The sequence below is a fragment of the Sardina pilchardus genome, chromosome 21 (genome assembly GCF_963854185.1).
Source record: "Sardina pilchardus chromosome 21, fSarPil1.1, whole genome shotgun sequence".
NCBI classification, from domain to species: domain Eukaryota; kingdom Metazoa; phylum Chordata; class Actinopteri; order Clupeiformes; family Clupeidae; genus Sardina; species Sardina pilchardus.
In genome coordinates this window covers 31,137,616-31,160,115 of record NC_085014.1, presented here as the reverse complement: position 1 = coordinate 31,160,115, position 22,500 = coordinate 31,137,616, and the positions used below count along the sequence as shown (strand labels likewise).

At 37.6% G+C, this 22,500-nt stretch overlaps 1 long non-coding RNA gene across 1 annotated transcript; it reads left to right on the top strand.

The window, feature by feature from the left end:
• The first annotated feature begins 11,413 nt into the window (after window positions 1-11,413).
• Window positions 11,414-12,985, top strand: LOC134068362 (uncharacterized). Its single transcript, XR_009936697.1, has 3 exons — window positions 11,414-11,656; window positions 11,902-11,985; window positions 12,553-12,985. It is a non-coding gene; the product is annotated as an uncharacterized LOC134068362 (long non-coding RNA).
• Window positions 12,986-22,500: the final 9,515 nt, after the last annotated feature.

The following is a 22,500-nucleotide window of genomic DNA, read 5'->3' as shown; positions in this document are numbered from 1 at the left end:
TACATTGATACAAAATATTTTCACCAAGATCTCAAGTTTTCTGTCAGAGGCCTTGATGAGTTGGTTACAATTTCAGTACCATCCACCTGATAACACGGAGCAAGTATTACAACAAATGCTATGGTTAAATTCTAATATATTGCTGAGAGGAAATATTATTTATTGGGGGAATATGTTTAAAAAAGGAATCATTTTTGTTAAGGATATAGTTGAGGAGGGTAGAATCTTGTCATATACACAAGTAACACAGAGGTTTGGTGATATAGGTACATTGCAACAGTATAACCAGCTAATCGGATCAATACCTCAACTCTGGAAAAAAATATATAAAAAACATGCTCGGATCATATCTGGTATGCAGACCTCATATGAAATCACCCAAATGGATCACTCAAACAAAAATAAATAAGGAAATGTATTATTTTAATTTAAAAAATAATAAAATTGTAAATGTACCATATACACTTTTTAATAAGTGGGAACGACTTCTGGATATCCCCATACCATGGAGACAAGTATTTAGAGAGTTAAATAAAACAACACTGGATAATAAAGCTAGATATTTCCAATATAGACTGATATATAAATACTTGGAAACAAAAAAGATGCTATATATATGGGGAATAGAATCATCTCCAAATTGTCGTTTCTGCCAAGAAGAGGAAGAATCAGTGGAGCATTTATTTTGGTTTTGTTCAACAGCGGGGTTATTTTGGTTAGAAGTCCAGAAATGGCTAACTGAATATAACATCCAATTACATATAGATATGTTTACAGTGTTACTTGGTAACCTGTCAGAGACAGATAATATAAAAAATATAATTATTCTACTTGGAAAACATTTTCTCTTCAGATCAAATAGTAAAAATACAATTCATATTAATAGATTTAATAAAATTATGTTAAACTGTATTATAAGATTGAATGTGAAATGGCATATGAATCTAAAAATGTTATATATGTTGAAAGGTGGACTAAACTCAAAGAAGCAGAATGTTGGAAAGATTGAATTAATAGATTGGTAGATGGATAAATTGATAACTAATAAGCTAAAAGGCAACGACGATTTATAAAAAAGGTAACACTTCCTAGAAGAAAAGAGGAGGTATTCATTTATTTGTATTCTTTGTTTTCTGCTTTATTTGGATTATCTTCTTGTTTTCTCATGAATTATGTGAATGCCATATTTTCTATAATGACTGTTACTATGATGGCAAAGAAAAGAAAAGATGAAAAAGGAAGAGAAAGAAGAAGAAAATAACTAGAAAACGTAATTTCGAGGAAATTACCAGTGCATGCAAAAGCAAGACATAAGATAAAATGTGAAACAAACTTAAATTTACAAACCAAACCAATACGTGATTGGACTTTTACTCTCTGAAGCTTGACTTTTCCACCTCTGAGTGTGAGTGCGTGTGAGTGTGCGTGCGTGTGTGTGTGTGTGTGTGTGAGTGGATGTAAGGAGCATGGCTTTCTATGATGCAGTGAAATGGGGGAGTTAGGTTAGAATGTTGTGGAGTGCATGGAGAAGTGTGGTATAAGAAGTGCTGCAGTCAGGTGTGTGTGTGTATGAGTGAATGGGTAGACAGAGAGAGCTGATAATGCAGGTTCAATTTAACTGGCTGTCAATTAAACTTGATAGGGCCTTGAGCACCTGGCTCTTGACACAGGTGCAAATCAGCTTAATCAGCAGTGCAGTGCGATAGACCTCTGAAGTTCGCCTACAAAAAAGCTTGCCATATATGGGCAGTTGGCTTCAATTAACTCCCGGATCTCCTTATATGGGCAAGGATAGCAGCTTCAGAGGTCTATGAAAAGTCAATGGGGAAACATATTTTGCTAATATCTCAAAAAGTATCAAGTTTACAGAACTGAAATATACATAGACTTAGTCTTATTTTCAAGACCTACGTAACAAAGTTTGAACCAAGTTTCTACGTTAAACGGTTGAAGCTAATTAGGACCTGGTTAGGAGAATAAGAAGAAGAAGAAAAAGAAGATGCCCAGGAAGAACAGAACAGTGCATTTGCATGCACTGTAATAACAATAACAATAATAACAACAACAATAATAACTAGAAATGCAATTCCAAGGAATTACCAGTGCATGAAAATGCAAAAATAGATAGATAATGTAGATATGGTTACTAAGGTGTAGCTAGGGTAAACATGGTGGTTGCATAGTTTACAGAGAGTTGATAGTGTGAAGGTAGACGTTTTAAAGATGAAACGTTCCAGTTCTAACTTAAGTAATGATTTCTATTCATGTTAAAATGTTGATTAGCTAACTTAGCTAATGATTTCTAGCAGTTACGCTAAAAATGCTTATTATGCTAGCAATGCAAACTTTACTAACAATGCTAACCAGGTTGATTAGCTAACTTAACCGATGATTTCTAGCAGTAATGCTAAAAATGCTAACTATGCTAACAATGCTAAATTTGCTAACAATGCTAACCAGGTTGATTAGCTAACTTAGTTGATGATTTTTTGCAGTTATACTAAAAATGTTAACTATGCTAACAATGCTAACCATGCTAACTAGCTAACTTGCTAGTGAGGACTTTTATTTTGAAACATTTGTTGCTAGGGTATCCATGGTGGCCACTATCAGGAAACAAGAAGTTACTGCAGTATAATCATGTTGGTTGCTATGGAAACGGTCATAAACACTTAATTTTAATGGTTGCTATGTTGGTTGCTAGGTACATGGAGGTTTCATGTAGTTGACTGGAGGCATAGTGGATGATAACTGACAGTTGGAATGGTTGAACAGTTCAATAGTTGAGTAGTTTCAATGGTTAAATGATTTAATAGTGCATTATTGCAGTGAGGACCTTTATTTTGAAACAGTTGTGGACAGAGGACGTAGTGAAACAGGATCTGTAGTCTTAATGAGATTGTATGCTTAAAGCCTAAGACAGAAGGTGCCTCTCATATAGCGTTTACGCGTCCTCTCTCGCTCCTCACTGATCTACATAAAGAATGATGGAGCGGCAACAATGGGATAGTCTAGCCCTTCTTCTATCTTTCTTTATGTAGATCATTGAGGATCGAGGAGCGAGGGAGGACATATAAACGCTGCTTGAGAGGGACCCACAGTAAATACTTTAAAAGTTGTATGTAGATAGTCTAATTAATGTTGATAGACAGAATGTTTAATGGATGTTGATAGGCAGATTGTTTAATAGATATTGATTGACAGTTTAATGGGTGGATGAGTGAATGGTCTGAAGAAGATGAATGGATAGAGGGTTGGATGGAATGTGCCTTATATTCTTGTTAGAGAGACACTGATACAGCTCTCTGAGAGTAGTTGACACAGGTGTAATCAATTTAACTGGCTAGTCTTAAGAGAGCCAGAGTAGCCTACTCTTAAAGCCTGAGACAGAGTAAATAATTTAAAAGTTGAATGTAGATAGTCTAATTAATGTTGATAGACAGAGAGTTTAATGGATGTTGATAGACAGATTGTTTAATAGATGTTGATAGACAGTTTAATGGGTGGATGAGTGAATGGTCTGAAGAAGATGAATGGATAGAATGTTGGATGGAATGTGCCTTATATTCTTGTAGAATGGAGAGACACAGCTCTCTACTGAGAGTAGTGGATACAGATACAGGTGTAATCAATTTAACTGGCTAGTCAGCCTGAGACAGAGTAGATTGTTTAAAAGTTGAATGTAGAGCGTCTAATTGATGTTGATAGGCAGACTGTTTAGAATGGGTGGATGAGTGAATGGTTTGAAGAAGATGAATGGATATAAAGTTGAATGGAATTAGGAGGACTTATTACAGTGCATGAAAATGCACTGTACTGTTATTCCAAAACTTCTTATTACAGTGCATGAAAATGCACTGTACTGTTATTCCAAAACTTCTTATTATTATTCTTCTTCTAACGCACTTAATGGAGCTTCAACCGTTTAACGTAGAAACTTCATTCAAACTGCGCTGCGTAGGTCTTACTTAGGCCATCCGGGCTTTGTATTTTTCAACTTTGTAACTTTTATACTTTTTTAACTATTAATTAATTAAAATGACAATTTCCCCATAGACTTAACATTGTGATTATGACATCATAATAGGGCAATTAGAATCTTCTGCCAGGTGGCCAGGCCAGCTGCAGCAGCTCTCTCTCTCTCTCAGGCTTTAAGCATACATTCTCTATGAAGACTACATATACCTGTTAAACTGTTTCCTCTGTCCACAACTGTTTCAAAATAAAAGTCCTCACTGCAATAATACACTATTAAATCATTTAACCATTGAAACTACTAATCTATTTAACTGTTCAACCATTCCCACTGTCAGTTATCATCAGCCATGCCTCCGGTCAACTACATGAAACCTCCATGTACCTAGCAACCAACATAGCAACCATTAAAATTAAGCGTTTATGACCGTTTCCATAGCAACCAACATCATTATACTACAGTAACTTCTTGTTTCCTGATAGTGGCCACCATGGATACCCTAGCAACAAATGTTTCAAAATAAAAGTCCTCACTAGCAAGTTAGCATGGTTAGCATAGTTAGCATTGTTAGCATAGTTAGCATTTTTAGCATAACTGCTAGAAATGATTAGCTAAGTTAGCTAATCAACCTGGTTAGCATTTTTAGCATAGTTAGCATTTTTTAGCTTAACTGCAAAAAATCATCACCTAAGTTAGCTAATCAACCTGGTTAGCATTGTTAGCAAATGTAGCATTGTTAGCATTTTTAGCATTACTGCTAGAAATCATTGGTTAAGTTAGCTAATCAACCTGGTTAGCATTGTTAGTAAAGTTAGCATTGCTAGCATAATTAGCATTTTTAACGTAACTGCTAGAAATCATTAGCTAAGTTAGCTAATCAACATTTTAATATGAATATAAATCATTAGTTAAGTTAGAATTGGAATGTTTCATCTTTAAACTGTCTACCTTCACACTATCAACACTCTGTAAACTATGCAACCACCATGTTTACCCTAGCTACACCTTAGTAACCATATCTACATTATCTATCTATTTTTGCATTTTCATGCACTGGTAATTCCTTGGAATTGCATTTCTAGTTATTAGAGTGCATGAAAAATGCACTCTATTGTTATTCCACTTATTCTTATTATTATAGTTCTTATTCTTCTTCTAACGCTTTTTGTGCGTTTAATGCGTCTTCAACGGTTTAACTTTGAAACTTCATTCAAACTGTGTCGCGTAGATCTCACTTAGGTGACTTCAGCTATATATTGTTCAACTTTGAAACTTTTATACTTTTTAAACTATTTCATTAAAACTATCAAAATTTCCCCATAGACTTAACATTGTGATTATGACATCACCGATTAGAATCCTATGCCAGAACTCTCTCTCCCAAGCTTTTAGAATCCTATGCCAGAACTCTCAGGCTTCTAGAATCCTACTGTATGCCAGAACTCTCTCTCTCTCAGGCTTCTCAGCAGTCTGACTCTGATAAGACTACAGATCCTGCTCAACTGTTCCCTGTGCCCACTATCAAATCGTTCAACCATTTAAACTACTCAACTATTTAACTGTTCAGTCATTTTAACTGTCAGTTGTCATCAACTGTTTTAACTACTCAACTATTTAAACTACTCAACTATTTAACTGTTTGGCTATTCAAACTGTCAGCTTTCATCAACTATGACTCCCTCCAACTGTTTCTACTGCCTGAAACTGTTTCAAATATAAAAGTCCTCACTAAAATAATTCAGTATTAATTAATTCAACTATTTAAACTAGGACTCAACTATTTAAACTACTCAACTATTTAACTGTTCAGCCATTCTAACTGTCAGTTGTCATCAACTATGACTCCCTCCAACTGTTTCTACTGCCTGAAACTGCTTCTTAATGAAAGTCCTTACTACAATTATTCACAATTAAAGAACTAAACATTTAAACTGCTCAATTAATCAACAGTTCAGCCATTTTAACTGCCAGTTGTCTTCAACTATGACTCCCACCACCTATTTCCTCTGCCCACAACTGTTTCAAAATAAGTCATCAGTGTCATAATTCCGTATTTAATAATGTGACTATTTAAACTATGCAACTATTTAACTCTTCAGCCATTCCGAATTACAGTTGTCATCAGCTATGTATCCCACCCAACAGTTTCCTCTGCCCACAACTGTTTCAAAATAAAAGTCCTCACACAATAATTCTCTATTAAACAGCTCAACTATTTGAACTACTCAACTGTTTAACTTTTTGCTCATTCCAACTGTTAATTGTCATCAACTATGACTCCCCTCAACCTTTTCTCTACTTCACCTCTATCTTTGTCTCAATTTTCATGCACTCGTAATTCCCTGGAATTGCTTTCTCTAGTTATTATTCTTCTTCTAACGCACTTAATGGAGCTTCAACCGTTTAACGTAGAAACTTCATTCAAACTGCGCTGCGTAGGTCTTACTTAGGCCATCCGGGCTTTGTATTTTTCAACTTTGTAACTTTTATACTTTTTGAACTATTAATTAATTAAAATGACAATTTCCCCATAGACTTAACATTGTGATTATGACATCATAATAGGGCAATTAGAATCTTATGCCAGGTGGCCAGGCCAGCTGCAGCAGCTCTCTCTCTCTCAGGCTTTAAGCATACAATCTCTCTGTGAAGACTATATATCCTGTTAACTGTTTACTCTTTCCACAACTGTTTCAAAATAAAAGTCCTCACTGCAATAATACACTATTAAATCATTTAACCATTGAAACTACTCAACTATTGAACTGTTCAACCATTCCAACTGTCAGTTATCATCAAATATGCCTCCAGTCAACTATGTGAAACCTCCACATACCTAGCAACCAACATAGCAACCATTAAAATGAAGTGGTTATGACAGTTTCCATAGCAACCAACATGATTATACTACCGGAACTTCTTTATTCCTGATAGTGGCCACCATGGATACCCTAGCAACACATGTTTCAAAATAAAAGTCCTCACTAGCAAGTTAGCTGGTCAGCATGGTTAGCACAGTTAGCATTTTTAACATAACTGTAAGAAATCATTATCTAAGCTAGCTAGTCAACCTGGTTAGCATTGTTAGCATCGGTAGCATTGTTAGCATTTTAGCATAACTGCTCGAAATCATCAACTAATTCAGCTAATCAACCTGGTTAGCATAGTTAGCATTTTGGCATTACTGCTAGAAATCATCAACTAAGTTACCTAATCAACCTGGTTAGCATTGTTAACATAGTAAACATTGTTAACATAGTTAGCATTCTTAACATAACTGCTAGAAATCATCAATTAAGTTAGTAAATCAACCTGGTTAGCATTGTTAGCATAATTAACATTTTTACCATAACTGCTAGAAATCATTAGCTAAGTTATCGAATCAACCTGGTTATCATTATTAGCATTAACATTAACATACCTGTTAGAAATCATTAGTTAAGTTAGATCTGGAATGTTTCAGCTTTAACCCTCTGGAGTCTAAATCCCCCTCTTGGGATTTGAAAAACTGTTCCAATAACACATCTCAATCTCTGCTAGTTTTTGTCCTAGAAACATATACGTGGCACCATTAGAAACCTTTAATCAACTAGTTTGCAAATATATATGTTTTAAAAGAGAATGTATCAATATCTCTGAAGACTACATATTCTGTTAAACTGTTTCCTCTGTCCACAACTGTTTCAAAATAAAAGTCCTCACTATCATTTACTATTGAATACTTTAACTATTGAAACTTCTCAATTGTTTAACTATTTGGAGATTAACTGTCAGTTTTAATCAACTATGACTCCTGCCAACTGTGTCCTCTGCCGACACCTGTTTCAAAATAAAAGCCCTCACTACCGTGATTCACTATCAAATAGTTTAACAGTTTAAACTATCCAACTATTTAACTGTTCAGCTATTCCAACTGTGAGTTGTCATGAAGTATGATTGCCTCCCACCAACTATTTTGTCTGCCCAGAACTGTTTCAAAATAAGTCCTCAGTACAAGCATTCATTATTAAATCATTTAGCTATTTGAACTATCCAACTGTTCAGCCATACCAACTGTCAGTTTTCATCAACTATGACTCAAGCCAACTGTTTCCTCTGCCCACAACTGTTTCAAAATAAAAGTCCTTACTACAATAATTTGCTTTCAAACAATTTAACTATTTAAACTACTCACTATTTTGTCTATTCAAACCGCCAGTTGTCATCAACTATGACTCCCGCCAACTGTTTCCTCTGCCTTCAACTGTTTCATAATAGAAGCACTCACAAAAAATATTCACAATTAAATAACTTAAATATTTAAACTATCCAACATTTTAACTGTTCAGCCATTCCAACTGTGATATGTCATCAACCATGACTCCCGCCAACGGTTTCCTCTATCCACAACTATTTAAAAATAAAAGTCCTTACTACAATAATTTGCATTCAAACAATTTAACTATTTAAACTACTCACTATTTTGTCTATTCAAACCGCCAGTTGTCATCAACTATGACTCCCGCCAACTGTTTCCTCTGCCCACAACTGTTTCATAATAGAAGTACTACAAAAATTATTCACAAAAATTATTCACAAAACTTAAATATTTAAACTATCCAACTATTTAACTGTTTATCCAACTGCCAGTTGTCATCAACTCTGACTCCCACCACTGTTTCCTCAGAGAAATTCATATTTGGAATAGCCTACCAAAAAAATAATAAGGCCTAGGCTTGAGTTTAGATTTTAAAAAAGAAGAGAAAGAAAAGAAAAAAAGAGGGAACATTGATTTAGAACTCTCAGCATAACATTCATTCAAACATCACTTCGAGTTCATAGCACTGGCTGTATGGCCATGGTCATGCGGTTAACTTTAGGCTATAATTTCCCAACAACAGCAAAAACGCACAGGCCTAATGCGTCTGATATTGCCATTGAGCTGCAACTCAAACGCCTTTCCCCTTCACTTTTTTTACTTTGCAAACTTAAGACAGTAAAAATCTGCACGGGCCTGATTCTAGGCTACATCATCACCAATCTAACATGATCTACCTGCATCAAAGTCATTGGCCAATATTTCTTGGAAAACATTGTTGCACGGGCACTGCCCTAGTAGCCTAGGCCTAACAGAGGAAAATCATCCATCAATAATTGTTTTCAATAAGTAGCCAAAGGGATAATGTAGGCCTATAGAACGCCGGTCATTATCGGAAAATAATTCCCGACAGGATGAAATCTGGGTCAACCAATTGTTATGATGTGACATTAAAACAATAGAAAATAGATCATCTAGAACAGGCTACATTAACCTTCTTATAATGCCTATCAGGGAGGCTGTTAAGCTCATTTACAGCAATTGAGTTCAAGATAGTAAGCAAGGTAAGGTAGTTGAATACACAAAAATGTATACATGTAATGAGGCATTGTATATGTTGATCATAGTAATTTAGTTACAGGCATGTACAGACAGTCTTCTTGGACTGATACAGAACTGATAGTAGCCTAGGCCTGGCTTAATTGCTGTGTCTTGCCTGTCACGTAGGCCGTATGGATAATACATTTGTGGTTTAGGTGTGTGAAAAGATCCACGGGTAAAGTATCCCCAGCTAACACAGACCGTTACAAGAATCACTTTAAAGTAGGCCTGTATGTTCACTGCATCATTTCTTATGTTCTGCCCTACTGGCATATGTTGGAATGTTTTGCAGCTATGTAGAAAATTCTACAGAATTGGTATTTATACATTATTCATCATAATTTACAAACTTTCTCCGTGGGTGTCAGATTTATTTAACATCATGTGGTGCGACCAGTATGAACTGCAATTTGAATATGCTTGAATTCAATCAAAGATATTGTTTATTCCATCAAACGCTCAACTGACCTTGTTTGATATAATGTCAATTTTAACATTAGGCTGAAGCTATTCCCCTGAACTAGAAGTGTAGTCATTGTACTTTATTTTATATTCCTATTATTATTGATATTACGGTATGTTGTGTGAAGTGACTGGCCTGTCAAACCTAACTTTTCCGTCAATGAGCAATGACGTCCTCACAGTCGCGCGCTCCACAGCTGACTGAAATCAACAATCAATCCCGTTTCCTCCACTACGCTAGATCTACTTGCAGCTGAGCTGAGTCGCCTTGTCGTCGCCACTGCTTGATCGAGCCGTCCAAAACGCACTGAAGTGACTTTTCACATCACCTTCAAAGTAAGTTTCATTCACTTAACGTTATCAGTAGAGGTATTTTGGTAAGGGTAACCGCGTTCTTTGTATCTTTAATGAGTCTGGTAGCAGTTGCGGCTAGCTAACGTTAACGTTCGAGCTAACGCTAACCACCACGTTATGCACTAGACCCGTACGTTGAGATGTTCCTCTCCATATCACTTTTATTCGACGTGTTATGTAGTCAAAAATGTTTACGAATTGTTTCCGACAATTGCTAGGGTAGTAGTATAGCCGACTTTAAATCTGCTATTTGGAAATGATCGAAACATAGCTGGCAAGCTGAGGTAGCAGTAAAATGTGCTTGTTAACGTGGCTAACTGCTAACGTTAACTGTCTGTCTACTTGGCTATTAACTAACGTTAACTGTGTGTCTAGCTATTAACTACTTTTAACAAGACGTGTTTTGTGACATTCATTATCCTCACTTGTATTCGACGTAGCAGCTATGTGTCAGTATAGTTGATTCGTAAAGTCTGACATGTCGAAACTGTCGTGGTTCGCTAACGAGAGGTAACGTACGTATTCCATAGCATTACGGTGTTTAAAATCATTCCATTCTATTGACACCTGTGGTGGCCTGACTAGCCTCCGTCTTCTTTACTACGCTACGCTTCATTCGTGTTGCAGCTGAGTGGTCTTATCGTAGCCTACTATTAAGATTTGTGCCTTGATACAGACTCTTCACATTTACCTCCATAGTAAATGATTTCCTTAACGTTAACATTAAAGGTGTTTTGGTAAAGTTAATGGCATTCTTTGTATCTTAAATGAATCTGGTAGTGTTTGACCGTGTGTCTTGAACTAGAGCGGCTACATGAAAAGGTCAGCACGTAGGCTACGTAGGCTTAGGCTACGTCACTGGAAGGGCGTGCAAGGCTAACACCTTCGGCGTTGCCTTTCAAGTCGATGGCAATCAGGCTAACGTAGGCTATATGTTGCCAAAATGCCTGTAATATAAACCTCCATAGACTTAAGAGCAATGGACAACAGAATGATAAAACACAAAAATCTACCCTGAATCCAATACTATCATATATTGTCACTTTATTTATAAAACGATACATAAATAAGAACAGACGTGTCGACTTGAACTGGAAAAAAAAAATCTACTGTAGCCTATCAACCTACTGATTCAATTAAATTTTGATTCTAATGTTACAGCAAACAAATGTATCTCCAAGTGTGGCACGAATACAAGTCATGCCATGTAACCTATAGTACTTGATCATACATATTACAAGTTGTCCTGCATTTTGTTAAATTAACATAATTGCCTTGCATTGTAATGTTATAGCAGTGGTCACAATTTCTAAAATTTTGTCTTTATTCACAACAGAAAGCAATAGTCTTTTTAAAGACTCTCTCCGTCTCTACCCTCGCATCCATCTGTGGAAGACTTTCTCCAAAGACTCTCCAAAGACTTTCCTCCCATCTTGTCTTCCCTTGCGGTGCTACAGACTTTTCAGGTATGTCATTTCAGTGAGTTTTTACTGCTAGACAGACCAGCTATGCGGCTTGCTTACACACACACACCATGCACACTATCTTTGCCAGGCAGAGATATTAGATTAAACACCAGTGGTACAAAAATTGTGTATTTATAAAGAGTTGATGGTTGAACATTTTATTATAAGAATGACTCATTCTGAATTATGACATTTTAATGAGATTTGTGCGTTATGTTTGTTTTCTCCTTTTGTCTCATTTACAGAAAACAGACAAACTCCAGGCTTGCCTCAAGACAGCGGTTACAGCAGCTATATACCCTCAGTCCCTTAAGGTGGTGACGTCTCAGGTATGAATCTCATTTTTTTTTTTTGATCTAAACCGGCTATGCTGCTTTTTTTTATCTAACCAGACAGATTTTTCTAATGTTAATTTGACCTTTTGATGGGCTTAAGTTTCCCCCACTTTGCATAGGCATGTCCTAATCTATTGAGGTTGACAGAACTAGCAAGCTAGTTAAATTAGTTGACTTTAAGCTATTAAACTTTAACAACTGTTTTGCTTAATATCACAATGATCAATCCTGCAAACTCAATTTATGATTAAATGTCACATGTATCAGCACCAACAACACATGGCAAGGTTATCATTTTACTAAAAAAAAGAACTGATTAACCATCACATTAGTCTTGGAATCTTCTAACCCATCAAAGATAGCAGCTAATGTCAATGATGGCCATCTACAAAATGTGTTATTTCACTTAACTCACCAACCTATATCACAATAACGCTACAATATTGTAGCGTCTTGATTACTAGTACAGCTTGATAGGGAAGCTACAACATTTAAGTGGTAATGCGTAATTGTATGCATTGCTTGTGTTTGTAAGTATGCAATTTGCTTGTTTTCTTTTAGGCTCGTTCCAGACCAGCCTTCACCACCAGAGGGGTGTCTGTCTGCCACCTGTGTCTGTTTGTCTGTACGCACCTGTACACGTCTACGTCTGTCCACACTACACGCATACACACTAACAACATTACTTGACATCATTGCTGACAACAGAACCCACTTACCTACATACCTGCATACATATTTGGGACAAGAATTCTTAACACTGTCTGATTACATACCTGCTGCACATACCTGGCACATACTTTGATCACATACTGTTTGTCTTGTCTGTGCACGAAAGATACATTACTGACAACATTGCTGACATCACTGACATCATCTCTGACAACATAACCCACTTACCTACATACCTGCATACATATTGCTGACAAGAATTCTTAACACTGTCTGATACATACCTGCTGCAAATACCTGCTGCACATACCTGAATGTACATACCTGCTGCACATACTTGAACTATACTCTGACTAAAGCCTATACTCTGACTAAAGCCTATACTCTGAATCAAGCCTATACTCTGAATCAAGCCTATACTCTGAATATACCCAGAATCAAGCCTATGGTCTATATCAAACATATACTCTGATCTATACTGAGAACTACACCTGGGAACCATTCACACAGAGAAGTATATATACAGTATATCTGTGGATTATATCTGTCATTTATACCTTTCAAACATTTACACATTTGGACAATATTCTGTGAAAATTATCTGTGCTGTTAGCTCTGCTTTTAGACCTGATCTGTCCTGCAAGATCTGCTGTGCAGTGTGAAGATTTTGATATTCCAACCAGAGTCTGCATAACCTTGACAGCTGCCTCCATCATCAAGTGTGACCTCCACTCCAGTGCTGCCTATTCACAATTACCAGCGATACATTGCTGACATTTAAGCATCAGATAAAGTTTTGAGCATAATAGTATTGGTAATAGTATCAAATTCTGAAATTGTTAAACTGCAGTAGACATTTGTTTATTCCTCACCAGTTAATTATCAGTTATTTTCTTTCTCTGACATCCAGTGCAATAACTTAACATACTAAAATAAAGAGTATTGTTTGAATATTGTGTTTTAATATTTAATCTTCCATCCACTCAAGTTTGTATCACCTGTAAGTGGAGTAAAATAATACTGTGTAAAACCCGTAAGTAATAATACTACGAGTTGTAAAGCTTATATTGCACTTAGGTACCCTATAGTAGTCCAGTCATCCAGTTGCATACTACAGGTGTTAAATTAACATTTCAAAACATGCCAAGGAGAGGCCGTCGCTCAGAGGCTCAGAAAAAACGCTGGCGAAAGTTGGACCTCTCTGATTTGCAAACACAATGCCAGTCTTCATGTGACCAGAGTGAGGTACATCAGGTAATTGGTGCTGCTGATGTGGAGATGGAACAGAGAGGCACCTGTGTTCAGGCAAGTCATAGTCAAAATGATTTGAGGTACGAGAACAACAGAGGCAAGCAGTGCACTTGCAACTCCCTGGTATTTCTCGCCACTCTCCATTACAGAGCTGAACTTAACAGTGATGATCTTGACTACATTTTGCAAAAAGGTAACTCAATGTACAGTGAAGTACAGGAAAGATTGAGCTCCAGAGGTAATGTAGCACCTGACCACTTGGCTCTTGATGAACTACCTGATAGTGTTGAGATCTATGGACAGCTGTATCACATTGAGAAGTGTTTGTCACGGTATGGTTACTTTAGACAAGATGGACCAGCTGGTGCTGCAGACTTTTTAAGGCTGTCTGAAAGACTACACTGCTTGTCAGGTGATGTACAGTTTGCACTGCTGACTGTAGGTAGCCTAACAATGGCCTTGTTTAAAAACAATGATCGATACGGAATCTTTGATCCACATCCAAGGACATCTCAGGGATTTCCAGCAAACGATGGCACTGCGGTGGTGCTGACCTTTGTTCATTTGAGCGATTTAATTGATCAATTGTTTGCATTCTGGGCCTTCTTTGACACATCTGATGAATGGGTTTATGAGTTAATGCCAGTGTTATTTACATCTGATTGTAATAATGAACCAGGACGCCACACTGACCATGTGCAACCATCTCCGACAGCAGAGTTCCATGTTGCAGCCATTTCTGTGAATTCACTTATTAAATGTGATAAGGATCGCAGGCGCCGAAAAGCTGCCAAAGCACAAAAACACATGTCCTTCAGTGAGAATAACAGAATCAGACAGCGAAAATATTATGAACAGAATAGACTGAAAAAAATGGAATATGAAAGAAAGAGATACGCAAACTGCATTCAAAACAAAAAGAAATCGCACCTCAGAGACCGTTACATGCATGAAACGCATTATAAATTGAAAAAAAAGTCATACATCAACAGACGGTACTCATGTGACCCGAGTTATAGATCAAGGCAGCAGGCTTACATACAGAAACGTTACTTAAATGACCTGAATTTTAGAGCAAGGCAGCAGGCTTACATACAGAAACGTTACTTAAATGACCTGAATTTTAGAGCAAGGCAGAAGGCTTACATTCAGAAACGTTATACCCACGATATAACCTATTGTTCAAAACAGAAGTTGACCATGAAACATCACTATGCAAATGATCCAACATACAGGCAGAGAAAAAAGGAAGCCTACACTGACAGATACCGAAATGACCCCCTATTCAGACATTATCGTTCTCTACAAACAAAAAAGAATGCACATGTGGGCCTAAACAACAGTTTCAAGAGAATCCTTCACAAAATGCGTTGTGCATTATATATACAACGTAAGTACCATCATCTTACACGCCTGTCTAGACTTCAATCAGTGCAAGAGGTTGAACAACAGTCCAGACTTCAATCAGAGCAAGAGGTTGAACAACAAGACACACCAGCAGAAAGCACCCTTTTGCATGATGCCATCACATCTTTTCAAATGGATGTACAGAACGGCCCTACTTTTGTGTGTACAGTGTGTCACAGAGCTTTGTTTTATAACCAGGTAAAAGAGTGCAAGCATGAATGTTATCGAAAGAATCGAGGCATGGTTGATCAATGCTTAACAGGCAAATATGTACATACATGCAACGAGCAGTGCCGTGCACTTGAATCATGTTGTGCATCAGATGAAAAAACAGAGTGGATTTGTTACAGCTGTCATGAAAACCTGAAGATGGGGAAAATGCCGGCCATTGCTGTAAACAATATGTTAGAGCTATCACCAATTCCTCCAGAGCTCAGTAATCTGAATATACTTGAGAGGCATATCATAGCACGGTTTATACCATTTGCAAAAATAATCAGTCTTCCCAAAGGCCAGCAGAAATTAATACAAGGTGGAGTTGTGTGTGTCCCTTCAGACGTTGAATCAACAGTCAACGCTTTGCCTAGACCCAGCAGCCAGTCACAGCTTTTGAAAGTGAAGTTGAAAAGAAGAATGAACTATACAGGGCATTACCAGTTCCAAACTGTAGACATGACTAAAGTTTTACGTGCCTTATCAAAACTGAAAGAGATGCATTCGGAGTACAAGGACATAACCATAACTAATGATACACAAGCTTTTGGGGGTGGAATGAATATCGTGGCAGATGAAAATGACATCAGTGCTGCAGAGGAAGTTGATTTAATGGAGACTGATGCAATGGATGAGTGTGAAATTAGTGACCCAGGACACTCAGAGATAAATAGTGCAGGCAATCAGCCTAATAATGAAAGCCACGAGTTACATGATAACCAGAATACACTTGACACTGAGGAGGACACAAGTCAGCAGAATGGAGGATGCTCAATAGATTCATGCTTACAGCCAGCTGATATTGCACAGGAAATGATAACATTTGGTGAAGGTATATTCACTGTGGCACCAGCTGAAGGAAACAGACCAGTGAGCTTTTTCAGAGTTCCTAAACTAGAGGCAATGGCTTTCCCTGTGCAGTTTCCTACTGGAATTAATACTTTGGATGAAACGCAAAGACCAAAGAAATTATCGCCAAGCAGATATTTCAATGCACGTCTCTTTTGTGTTGACAACCGATTTGCTCTTGACTCCAATTATATTTTTTTCGCACAATTTATCACAGAAATGCATTTGGCAAAGTCTTCTATGTCTATTCAACTGCGTAAAGGAAAACCTATGACCAGAGATGGACGAAAAATAACGGCAAGAATGCTCCAAGACAAACGTGAAGTTGAACAATTGATACGGAACAGACATGCTACTCGATTCATGCAGCCTTTGAGAGGATCACCTGCTTACTGGGAAAAAACTCTAAGAGACCTTTTTGCAATGCTTCGCCAGCTGGGCACCCCAACATTCTTCTGTACATTTAGTGCTGCCGAAATGAGATGGCCAGAGGTCATAGAAGCAATAAAGGCACAGCAAGGAGAGCAGGTTGAATTTTCTGAGCTCGACTGGGCATCAAAATGTGAGATTTTACGAAGCAATCCTGTCACCACCATGCGCATGTTTGACAAGCGTGTTGATGCACTTCTCAGACACCTACTTTTGTCACCAGCACAGCCCATCGGTGAGGTCATTGACTACTTTTTTCGAGTGGAGTATCAAGCTAGAGGTTCGCCACATATACATATGTTGGTTTGGTGTAAGAACGCACCTGTATTTGAGGAGGACCCAGATGAGAAAGTGTGTGAATTTGTGGACAAGTACATAACATGTCAGCTGCCTGACCCAAATACAGACCCTGAGCTTTTCAAAATAGTGACAGAGGTGCAAACCCACAGCAAAAGGCACTCTAAGTCATGCAAGAAAGGAAATAAGCACTGTCGGTTTGGATTTCCAAAGCAGCCTGTCGAGAGCACATTTATAACACGCCCAATGCCAGCAGAGCTCATGGACGAATCTGAGGATGAATCTGATCATGACCGCTCTTCCATGTCTCCTGAAGAAGCCAAAACTAAGCTGAGGCCTTTATGGGAACTGCTGAATAATTCAACAACATCATTTGAAAGCATCCCACAGTTACTTGCCCAATGCAACTTAAGCTATGAGGAATACCTAAACTGTGTCAGCTCATTAACAACGTCCAGTGTGCTGGTGATGAAACGTCAACCAAAGGACTGCTGGATTAATGGCTATAATGAGCATTTGTTGAGGGCCTGGAATGCAAATATTGATATTCAGTTCATCTTGAACCCTTATTCCTGTCTGATGTACATTTTATCCTATATTTCCAAAGCTGAACATGAGATGAGTGAGTATTTGAAAACAGTTGTGTCTGACAGTTCTCAATCCAATACCTCTGACCTTGAGGAAATGAAACAAATCATGCAAGCATACTCAAAAAACAGAGAGGTTAGTGTTCAAGAGGCTGTTGCACGAGTCTGTAGCTTGAAACTGAAGTCTTGCTCTCGAAATGTGATATTTATACCCACTGATGACGATGCTTTGAAAATGAGCGTCCCATTAAGGTACCTGAATGACAGAATTCCTGATTCAGAGAATGTTTGGATGTCTGGAATGGCAGACAAATACAAAAACAGACCAGATACACCAGAATTTACGACAATGTGTATGGCAGAGTTTGCTTCCACTTATAGAGTGGTGTATGGAAGGCAGAAAGAAGGAAAAAATGTTTTACCACTTCAAAATGAAATGGGCTTCATTCAGAAGCGAACCAAAGGAAAGCCTGCAATTATCAGATATGCCCGATTTTCAGAACAAAAAACTCCAGAGAAATTCTATGGCACATTGCTCAAACTGTACGTCCCTTATCGTTCAGATTCACAGTTGAAACCCACAGGTTTTCCAACATATGAGTCATTTTACACATCAGGTTCTGTAAGACGTCCTGGAAGAGACTATAATGAGAGAGTGGTTTCTGTTATCAGGGAGAACAGGTCACAATTTGAAAAGAACAGTGATGCAATAGAGAAAGCTATTGAGAACATAGAAGAAAATGGGCCTATGGAGGATGCATGGACAACACTTGCACCTGAGACAGAGCTTATTCGACTTGAGTGCATTTCTGAGCGTGAGGAAATAAATCCAGACGAAATGAATGAACGGGATGACATTCCTGAATATAGCTCAAGTACCACAAACAGAGGAAGTGTAGCACCAATGTTTGAGGCTCCTCAAATAGATCCTACTGTGGTCCGTAATATGTATCAAAATCTAAATCAAACGCAGGCATCTATATTCTATACAGTGCGTAAATGGTGCATGAGACGCGTGTGGGGACAGAGTGCCGATCAGTTCTTTTACTTTGTCACTGGTGGAGCTGGAACTGGTAAATCTCACCTCATCAAATGCATTTACGCAGAGGCATCAAAGATACTCCACAAGTTACCTCGCATCACAGAGGAGAGAGACATGTCTATGCCCACTGTCCTTCTCACAGCATTTACTGGCACAGCAGCCTTCAACATATCTGGCAAGACACTGCATTCAGTCCTGAAACTGCCTAGAAGTCTTAAACCACCTTACCAGTGCCTCGGAAACCGTCTAGATGAAGTGAGAGCAACCTTGTCTAATGTTGAAATAATTGTCATTGATGAAGTGTCCATGATATCAAAATCACTCTTTGCTTATGTCAATTGGAGACTGCAAGAAATCAAAGGCAGCAAGAAACCTTTTGGTGGAGTCTCAATCCTGGCCTGTGGTGATTTCAACCAGTTAAGTCCTCCTGGTAAAGCCAAACCTCTCTGTGTGTTTGAAGATCATGTTCTTGATATCTGGAAGGATTGGTTCCAAGTAGTCACTCTCACAGAAATCATGCGCCAGAAAGATGATGTGCCATTTGCGGAGCTGCTCAACAGGATAAGGGTGAAACGCAAAGGAGAGGCATTATCTGAAGCAGACAGAGCTCTACTTGCACAGACTATATGTCAACCTGATGACTGTCCCAAAGACATTCTGCATGTGTTTGCTACAAATAAAGAAGTAAATCAACACAATGCAAATACAATATCTGCTCTATACTCCGAACTGGTCAACATTGATGCCCATGACTATAAGAAAGATTTACGAACTGGTCGGATGGAAAGGCAGAGAGCACCTTTTGAAGGACATAAAGGAGATTTACCAGACAGACTACAAGTTGCTGATGGTGCTCGTGTGATGCTCATAAGAAACATAGACGTGGAAGATGGACTGGTGAATGGTTCATTTGGAAAGATTGGTAAAATTGTTTATCACGACCAAGATGGCAGATCACTTGTAAAAATGCTTGGTGTTGAATTGGACAGTCCTAATGCAGGGCAAAGACATCGCAATAAAGGACCAGGAGGACCAGACAATTTGGTGTACATTGAAAGAGTAGAGGAACCTCTTAGTAAAAAGGGTGTGGTTCGTCACCAATTTCCAATGACTCTAGCCTTTGGTTGTACCATTCATAAATGTCAAGGCATGACGACAGTTTCTGCAGTGGTCTCGATGCAGCGCATATTTGAACCTGGCATGGCATACGTTGCTCTCAGCAGAACGACTTCACTACATGGTCTACGCATAGTTGATTTTGATGAAAACAAAATATATGCCGATCCAGAAGTGACCGTTTCCGTGGACAGTATGCAAAAAGTCGACTTTAGAAATGCCATGCCCCTTCTTCACTGCCTCCCCACTCTGAGATCACCATCTTTAACACTGATCCATCACAACACTGAAGGACTGTCAGCCCATATTGATGACATTAAGAGACATCATGAATTGTGCCTCGCAGATATTTTGTGCTTTACTGAAACACACCTTTTTGGCACATTTGTCCCAGAAAATATCCATTTGGAGAACTATCGAATGTATAAGCGCAATAGACATGTGTCATACAGTACTCTTTCACATTTTGCACAGAAAAATGGTGGGGGAGTTGCTATGTTTGTAAAAAGCCATCTTCAAGCCCATCACATGCCATACATACAGGGTGTGACTGATCTCGAATTCCTGGTTTTGAAATTTGTTGCTCCAGTTCCACTACTAATTGCAGTGATTTACAGACCACCGGATTACAACACAAACCTATTTTTGCCAAATCTCTGTCATCTACTGGAGTCTTTACATGTTATTGCTGATAGTCCAGTTATAGTCTGTGGGGATTTTAATGAGGACATGTTGACCAATGGAAGAAAGCCAATCTATGAGTTGTTCCAGTCTAAAGGATTCACAAATCTCATTACCACCTCCACCACTGAGAAGAACACATTGTTGGATAACATCTTCATCTCTGATCCTCAGCACTGTGCCCATTCAGGTGTTCTACAGACATATTACAGTTATCATGATCCTGTGTTCTGTATTCTTAATTAAGTTTTTGTACATCAAATCTTTTGTACATCATGTCATTTTACACATTTTACTCTTTTTAAACCATTATATCAACTTACACATTTGACTAATTTTGAACCATTATCAATATTATAACAACTAGAATTAAGGGAAAACAGTAATGAAATATGATGAATGTTTTAGGACAAAAATTATGAACAATTGTGCTATGTAAACAGGTTACCAAAATCAGGGTCCCCAAGTCAAATATACAATTCCTTGACTTTTCCCTGACACCTAAATAACTGAATTTCTATGACTTTATAATGATTGGCACAATAGACCAACCAATGATTTTGGTGTAATTGTGTAGCGTCCAAGAATCTTTTACTTTTTTTTTTTAGAGCGAACAAATGGACATTGAATAATTAAAAGTTGGACTACTCATACAATAAAGCTGTCCTCCAAAGAGGGGGGGTTGGTGGTGGGTTAATACAAACCTGATTGTACTACTGAGACCACTAGCACATTTTCCTGGATCATAGATAAGCATATTTAAGCTTCCCCATCATGAACTTAGTATTCACCAAATTATGTTGTACCAAATCATTCTCCTCCAACTTCGACCTCAAGCTTAACATATGTGCTTGAGAGTAGTTTGGTTGCCTGATATTACATGTAATATTCAAAATGGATGTTAATGTCCTTGAGACAATGTCAGGTGTCTATGCTGTTTAAATTACAAAAAATAAAGTTGAACTAAATAATGAAATAGCCCTTAGACTGCTTGTTTTCAATATCAAGATAAAGATAAAAAAAATTATATTTAATGAAAGGTCAGAAACGTCCAAATCTACATCCAGAGGCTATTTGATTTGTATAGATTTGTGCCCTATGAACCCGTCTCTAGCTTATTGCATTTGAGGCTAATGATCTTGGAGGAATCTAATCATCAGACCTTTTACATGCTGATAATTTGAAATAGAAGTAGTCTACAAATCATAACCTAATAAAATATTCCATGAATCAACAATGTTTGATGTAATTTGATACCACATGAATTTTAGATGTTCAAACTAAATTAATCTCTCTTGCTCCCTCATTATGCATGAACTATATTATCAACTGGGTCTCTTATATTACATCTGAATTCAATTTTACATCTTTGCATTAAACTATCAGCCTATGAACAACTTTTAAACAATCTACTTTTAAAATATCAACATTCATTAAACTTTCTGCATCAACATCCATTAAACTATCATCATTCATTATACTAGGCTATATGTCTATCAACCATTCAACCATTCCAACTGTCAGTTATCATCAACTATGCCTCCAGCCAACTATATTAAACCTCCACCTACTTAACAACCAACATAGCAACCGTTGAAATAAAGCATCTATATCAGTTTCCATAGCAACCACTAAAGTAACCACCTTAACTACCCTAACAACAGCTTAGCAACTACATCAAGTACCCTACCAACAGTCTAGCAACTACCTTAAGTACCCTACAAACAGCCTAGCGACTACCTTAAGTACCCTAGCAGCAATCAACAATCATTAAACTATCTATCAACAATCATTCAATTGTCTATCAACAACTTTTAAGCTATCCATATTCAACTTTTAACCTACTGATACACTGTCAACTTTCATTAAATTATGCAACCACCATGTCTACCCTAGCAACACCTTAGTAACCATATCTACATTATCTATCTACAATTTTTTGCATTTTCATGCACTGGTAATTCC